This window comes from Schistocerca serialis, chromosome 6 (assembly GCF_023864345.2).
Source record: "Schistocerca serialis cubense isolate TAMUIC-IGC-003099 chromosome 6, iqSchSeri2.2, whole genome shotgun sequence".
NCBI lineage: Eukaryota > Metazoa > Arthropoda > Insecta > Orthoptera > Acrididae > Schistocerca > Schistocerca serialis.
In genome coordinates this window covers 666,646,854-666,654,600 of record NC_064643.1, presented here as the reverse complement: position 1 = coordinate 666,654,600, position 7,747 = coordinate 666,646,854, and positions in this window count along the sequence as shown.

Genomic DNA, 7,747 nt, shown 5'->3' with positions numbered 1-7,747 from the left:
ATGACGCAGAATGCTCTATGGTAATGAGCGCTGTAGAGCTTAACACACCCGATTTGGAAAATTCAAGTAATGTACAGTCAAATCTGTCTAATGAAAATGAACAGATCACACAAAGTAGGACAGATGTATTTAATTCCGAAATAACGTCTGACAATGTACATCCGACTGACAAACCTTTTTGTAAATCTCAGAATAACCAAATGGTTACAGTAAGCGAGAGAGTTCCAGATCCACCACTAAACAGCACAGAGAGTATAAACGCTAACTTTGGCTTTGAACAAATTATGGTAAGATTGCTACAACAACAGAGTGAAAATTTCAAACAGTTTAATGAAAGATTTAATAAAATCGATGAAAATTTCAAACAACAGAACGAAAAACTTGACAATAATGATGAAAATTTCAAACAACTTAGGGAACAGAACAGGCAGCTTAGTGAACAAATTAGAGACGTTGCCGCGCAGTGCCATGACACTAAGGAACAGTTGCGCGTGGAAATTGAGGCGTGTTCACAAAAAAACAGCGAAGAAATTAAATCTGTTGCGCAAGAATTAAGAGAAATGCAAACAGTCGCAACAGAAACACTCAGAGACGAAATTAGCGGAGTCGCTAAACAATGCTCTGAAAAAGCTACACAATTACGGGACGAGTTCAAAGCTATGACGGTAGAACTTTCGCGCACAGTGGACGCGAAGATAGACGCGAAATTCGAACAGCAGAACACTCAGATTAACGAGCGCTTTAATCAGCACATACAGAACAGTGATACGCGTTTCCGCAGATTTATTCAAGATCAAAACAAAGTAAAACGACAAGTCATGGAAACAATCACTGCACAAAGACAAGAGGACAAACGTAAAATGTTTGCGAAAGCGAAGACGTATGTAGATAATAATATTACTACAGTGTCCGGCAAAATTAATACCTTAGAACAGTTGAACGCGGAATTAAGGGATGAAATTTCTGATCTTAAATCAAAAACAGATACACACACAGTAAATATTCAAACAGTGACAGATAGATTCGAACAACTAGATCTAACACAGGATTGCGATGTCATCAAAGCTGATGTTAAAAAACTGAGCGAAACTACGCGCAAGTTGCAAAAACAGATTAATGCGTCTGATTCTAAAACCGATGATCAGGTTAAAATACTGACTGAAAAATGTGATGAATTGGCCAGTCGTATTGATGTTATCGAAAATACTGATGACAATAAATCAGACGATACTGCACCGGTTTCTTTTATCCAAACACCTGAATTTCAAAATTTACAGCAGACAATTAATGAAATCGATTCATCTAACAACACGTTACGTCGGAAGTTATCAAATTTACAACAAGAAGTAACAGAGATGAAAAACATGTCAGTTAATAACATACCACAACAGACGCCACTTTATGAACATGTGTCAGACTCACGCAGCGCGTATAATTTGGGTAATCTACAGAGAGTACGGGACTTAGATTCCGATCAACCGCAGTTCAATAGATTCTCTTATGATCCTGAACCTGTTTCATTACACAGAGATGATAATTTCGACTATAAACATTTTCTGTCAGTAAGAAAGTTCAAAATATTTAAAAACGATAGAACGCAGATTCACCCACTGGATTGGATTCAACAGTTTAGCTTTGCTCTTCCACCGACTTGGCCTGTAACACATAAACTTGAATTTATTTGCAGTTTTTTGGAAGGCGAACCGGCAACTCGTATGAGACCGATCGCGAGACAGTGTTACTCGGTAGAGGAATTTCAGAATGCTTTTCTGTCAGCGTACTGGTCGAAGACGACACAGCGCGGAATTAAAGATCAACTAATTAGTTTGCCAAACTATGAAAACTCAAATTTTCCCAGTGTAACGCAATTTTTTGAGCACATGGTACAACAAAACCAGTACCTAAGTGAACCGTACAGTGAATCCGCACTTATACAACTATGCATCTCTAAATTACCACGGTCATTACGAGTGTCACTTCTAACGGGCCAGCAAAAAGAAAACATTTCAGCATTCAGAGATCTTTTACAGCTCTTGGAAGTACAGCAATCCGATTATTCTTTTGTAAACAAAAACTTTTCGAGTAACAACCAAGGTCAACAACAGTACTACAATTATGATCAGGGACGTAATTCCAATCGGAAAGATAACAGACGTTTTAGGAACGACAACTACCAAAACTTTAATAACAGACAAAACTCTAATTATCAATACCGTCAAAATTTTCAGCAACAGGAACAACACTTTAGTAACAATAGAGGTGTTTCACAACAACAACATCAAAACCAGCCGGTTAACATACCTAACCAACAATGGAATACACAAGGTCAACCAGGCTTTAATGTTTCGCCGCGTGGACGTATAGCCCCTGGTCCAACAAATAGTAACGTACGTCAGCAAGGAAACAACTACGTACAAAGAAGACAGTATTTCAATTCCTATCGTAATGCACCGTATAGGAATGACTATTACGACAGACGTAAAAATAATGAGGACAATTTTCAGCGAACATCTAACAACAGTCGGTCATACCAACAGCAAAATCATACGCAAGAACATATTGTCATGAATGAACCCGACAGTAGGTACCATCCAGAGCGTAATACGCCTGGAAGAAGTAATAGAACAGTTCAAATAGTCGAAATGCCACAGAATCCTCCTAATAATAATAACACGTCAGATAGAATCTGACTAGATAATGTACAGGACGCATCTTGCAATAATACAAGCACTACCTTAGACACGCAAAGTGTTGTTCACGAAAATGTAATTACTTTTGACGACATCAGAGACACTCTTTTACAGGAAAGGCCAGTTATTCAGAAAACCATTTCACATCCTGTTATCGAAATTAAAATTGGTTCATCGAAATTTTCAGCAGTAATTGATTCCGGATCACCAATATCAGTAATAAATGAGGAGACTTTTAATGAGTGCAACAAAGAGAATACTTATCCGACGTTACCTTTAGGCAAAACAAAAGTGAAAGGAGCAGTATCGAGTAAAGGTGTAGACGTTAAATTACAGACGCATTTATCATTTTGTATTGGAGGTCATACTTTTCACTCTAATTTTTGGATTGTGCCTTTATTGACAACAGACGTTATTTTAGGTACGAATTTTTTGGTACAACACGACGCAGTTATTGATTTTCAGAATTCTTATTTAATGTTAAAGGATGAAAGTGTACAACTTGCTTTAGAATTTCAGCACTCTTTATCTACGGAAGAACAAACAATTAACCGCACAGAGGTCATTTCCGCAACACGTAACATAGACTGTAATCCCACATTGTTCACGGATACGTACGTACACAAATATAATACTCCAGATGAAGTTGACTACGACGTAATGCAAATGATTTCCGATAAGGTTAAAGAGAGCAGTGCAAGTACAGACGACGAACGAACGCAATTACACAAAATTCTTTTACAGCAAGCTCCAGTTTTCGACAACATTCCTGGTACTATGTCCGGCTTTATGTATGAATTTCAAGTCAAACCGCACGACACATTTAAAGCAAAGCATTATCCTATTCCATACATTCACAGAGAACAGGTTAAACAAGAATTGCAGGATATGCTTGATCAGGGAATTATTGAACCAGCAGTTAGTCCGTACATAAACCCGCTACATATTGTTAAGAAAAAAGATGGCTCACTTCGCCTTGTACTTGATTCACGTCACATTAATGACATTATTATTAACGAAACAGATCGACCACAGACACTAGAGGAACTTTTACAGAAATTTCATGGTACAGCTATTTATTCTACACTAGATTTGAAATCGGGATTTTGGCAAATTCAACTTCATCCGAACTGCAGAAAATATACAGCTTTTCTCTGTTTCGGCGACTGTTATCAATTTTGCAAACTACCGTTCGGCTTAACTATTTCTTCTGCAGCTTTTATTCGCGGTTTGAACACTATACTTCCGACAAAACTTAAAGACAGAATCACGACGTATGTAGACGACATTCTTATAGCAGAAGCTAATTGGTCTGAACACAATCTGGTTCTTGAACAACTGTTACAAACTTTCCATGCACAAGGACTTACAGTTAACCTCAGTAAATCGCATTTTGGCAAAACTTCTATAAAATTTCTTGGACACGTAATTTCAGCAGAAGGCATTGCACCTGATCCGGAAAAACTTCAAGCTCTACGTGACATCAGTGTTCCTACGACGAAGAAGCAATTACGCAGTTTTTTGGGCTTAATTAACTTTTTTCGTAAATTTATTCACCATTCTGCTTTAGACACGCCTAGACTATGCCAATTAACGGGTAAAAACACTATTTGGTCTTGGGATAAGCAAGCACATTTTGAATTCATGAACCTGAAACATGCTCTGTTGAATGCTCCACTGTTATCGCACCCAGATCTTACTAGAAATTTTTCCATTGCCACCGACAGTTCTAACACCGCTTTAGGCGTACATATTTTCCAGGAAATTGAAGAAGATGGTTCAATAGTAATCAAAAACATCGCATTTGCAAGTCGCATTTTGTCACCTGCTGAACGAAATTATTCTGTTACAGAACTTGAAACATTATGTGTTGTATGGGCTTTCACGAGATTTAGGCATTTTCTTTATGGCAGACACACCACCGTTTACACTGACCATAGAGCCATACAATTTTTGCTTTCAGCCAAATTCACTCACGATAGATTAAGTAGATGGAAACTATATTTGCAAGAATTTAATTTTACGATTGTTCACATTCCCGGCACACAAAATGTTATAGCAGACGCACTATCGCGTTCTCTCGGCAACAATCAGCAAGACGTAGCAACCAACTTCTGTAAAGCAAATTTCAGTGTCATGTACATTCAGCAAGTCGCATTTGAAAATTTTATTTCATCTTCATTACAGGACATAGCACAAGAGCAAAATAAAGACAATGTGTGGAAAGAAATTAAACAGCTTTGGCAAGATAAGAATAATGTTACGATTAGAAACCACTACACTGTACGCAATGACATTCTGTTTCGCCGCTCTCATCCTGACAGCAACAATTGGTTATTATGCATTCCTGACGAACTGGTTAACAAACTAATTTGGTACACTCATTTAAGTTACGCACATTACGGAGCACGAAAATGTTTTCTTATACTGACACAGAACTGTTATTTTACCAACATGGAAAAACGTATACGACGAGTTTTAGCGTCTTGTAAAATTTGCCAGAAAGCTAAATCAGACACCACTTCACATATTCCTCCTTTATATCCCATTATACCTGTGAAATTAAGACACATGGCCGCTGTAGATATTTTTGGTCCGATTCCCAGAACTAACAGAGGTTTTTGCTACATATTTGTCGCTGTTGAGCTCACTTCAAAATTTGTTACTTTCACTCCGTTACGCAAAGCTACTGCTAAAACTGTTTCGAAAGCATTTGTAAAACATTTTCTATTTCATGTAGGGCATGTAATGAAAGTAATTTCTGATAATGGATCTCAATTTCGTAGTAGTGTATGGACACGCATGTTACGAGCTAGAAACATTTCTCCGATCTATATATCCAAGTACCACGCTTCTTCGAACCCTTGTGAAAGATTAATGAAGGAAATTGGTAAGCTGTGCAGAATATACTGCCACAAAAGACATATTGATTGGGATACACACATACTCTCATTCCAAGATGTAATTAATTCCATTCCAAATGAATCCACTATGCTATCTCCGACTGTTATACTGAAAAACGTTGAACCACCGAACAAAATTAAAGAATTAATAGAATTCCCCAAAAATCGTCGCCTACGACACCACGAAACAATTGACATTGCGCTGAACAACATCAAACGTGCCGCAGAGCGCCGGAGAAGACAGCAAAAACAGGTTTGTACACGCCGCGACTTTCACGTTGGACAGAAGATATTAGTACGTACACACTATTTATCCAGCAAATTAAAAGGTAAGTGCAGTAAATTTGAACTTCTATACGCAGGTCCGTATCGGATTCGCAGTATCCCTCACCCCAATGTTGTACACGTCGAAACTTTGAGAACCAGAAAATCGAAAGGCAATCACCATATCTCAAACATTAAACCGTTTATTGAGTGAAACCACTGTATGATTCAACACACTATGATGCCATTTACTAATGCAATTAATTCACCTGACTAATTATTGATGATTATCGTATTTTTTTTTCTTGGCAAGTGCCCGGCAAGGTAAGGTTAGCAGGTCGCTCTTCTTGTCGTTACACATCAGACCGTGCATATTTTTCCAGATGAATTTACACATTTACGACTATTTCTGTAATTATATTTATGTGACTACTTATTGATGATTATCGTATTTTTTTTCTTGGCAAGTGCCCGGCAAGGTAAGGTTAGCAGGTCGCTCTTCTTGTCGTTACACATCAGACCGTGCACATTTTCCATTTTTTTTGTGTATATGACTGTACTCCAGTTTTGTTTGTATGCACTATGAAATAGTTAAGATATAACACACACCAGTCGACTTTGACATTTTTTTTTTTTTTTTTTTTGCCTTATGACATCTCAACATCGTGACTGTTTCACATTTTTTTTTGCTACTGCATTGTATGATTCTGTGTACATTTTTTCGCATCCGAACACTGTCAATGTCTTGGACATATTACGTTTTCTGTCATGTTATGCTGTATGGTTAATTGCGTCACCATAAACCAGTCATTATTTAGTGGGTATAAGGATTTAAATGCAAGACATTAATCTTTGTTCATCAATTTCAGAAAGGAATGATGATTCTAAGAAATAAATTTAACATAAATGGGAATTTCACCTACGGAATAAACGAAAGGAGATGCAATAACTTTATGAGGAAGAGTAAATGGATCAGGATTAACAAGCATTAACAAGACTATACTGTACTCATCACAGAATAGCAGTCTTAACTAATTTTTTCTTTCAGATTACAAGGTGATTGATGCAGGCTGTCAGACTGAACTACACATCTTAGTTTTAGTGATGAAATATGCTAGAGATAAGGAATAGTTATGTAATGAGTAATGAAGTGATTTTTTGCAGATGATAATGAATACTGATGAATAATGATGAAGGAAATGGTATTATGAATAATGAAGTTTTTCTTTACAGGTGATGATAATGGTGAAGTTATGATGATATGGATAATGAAGTTTTTTTTTCTTTATGCCACGTAGTTGTTTAAGTATTTGTTGCGGTTTGCTTTGACAGCAGGTGTTACATTGCATAGTAGGATGACGGAAAGTTTTGGAAAGGACAGCTGTGGAACACATTTTATACACATTTCACTACTTGTTAATTCGAAGTTCACTACTTTTCAGCATAGTGTGCGTTTCTTCTTTCAGGTCAATAATCCGTTTTTGTATTTTTTCCAGGAGAAGTTTTTCATGACACTTACTAAACCTGTTACTTATTATACCTGTTCTAGTACTTGCATTTTTATATTTTTTACCCATTTGTGTTTATCATTTATAAATGTGATCACATGTACTGCCTTGTTACATAATCTTGCTACAGCTGACTCATGACGAATGACGTTACCTATCCTCATTTGCAGCAATAGGTCAAAAGCAAAAAGTATTATGCCTCAGCAATTAATTATCGATCCCAACGCAATGCATTGCTACCAAAAAAATGTATTACCAGTCCCACATAATGTCACTAGTTTATGATAATTCTGAATAATACTGATCAACTCTGAATAGCATGTCACTCGAGTAATGACCTCTTAATGAGACTATATTCAAAATAATGCTTTGTCACTAGCTA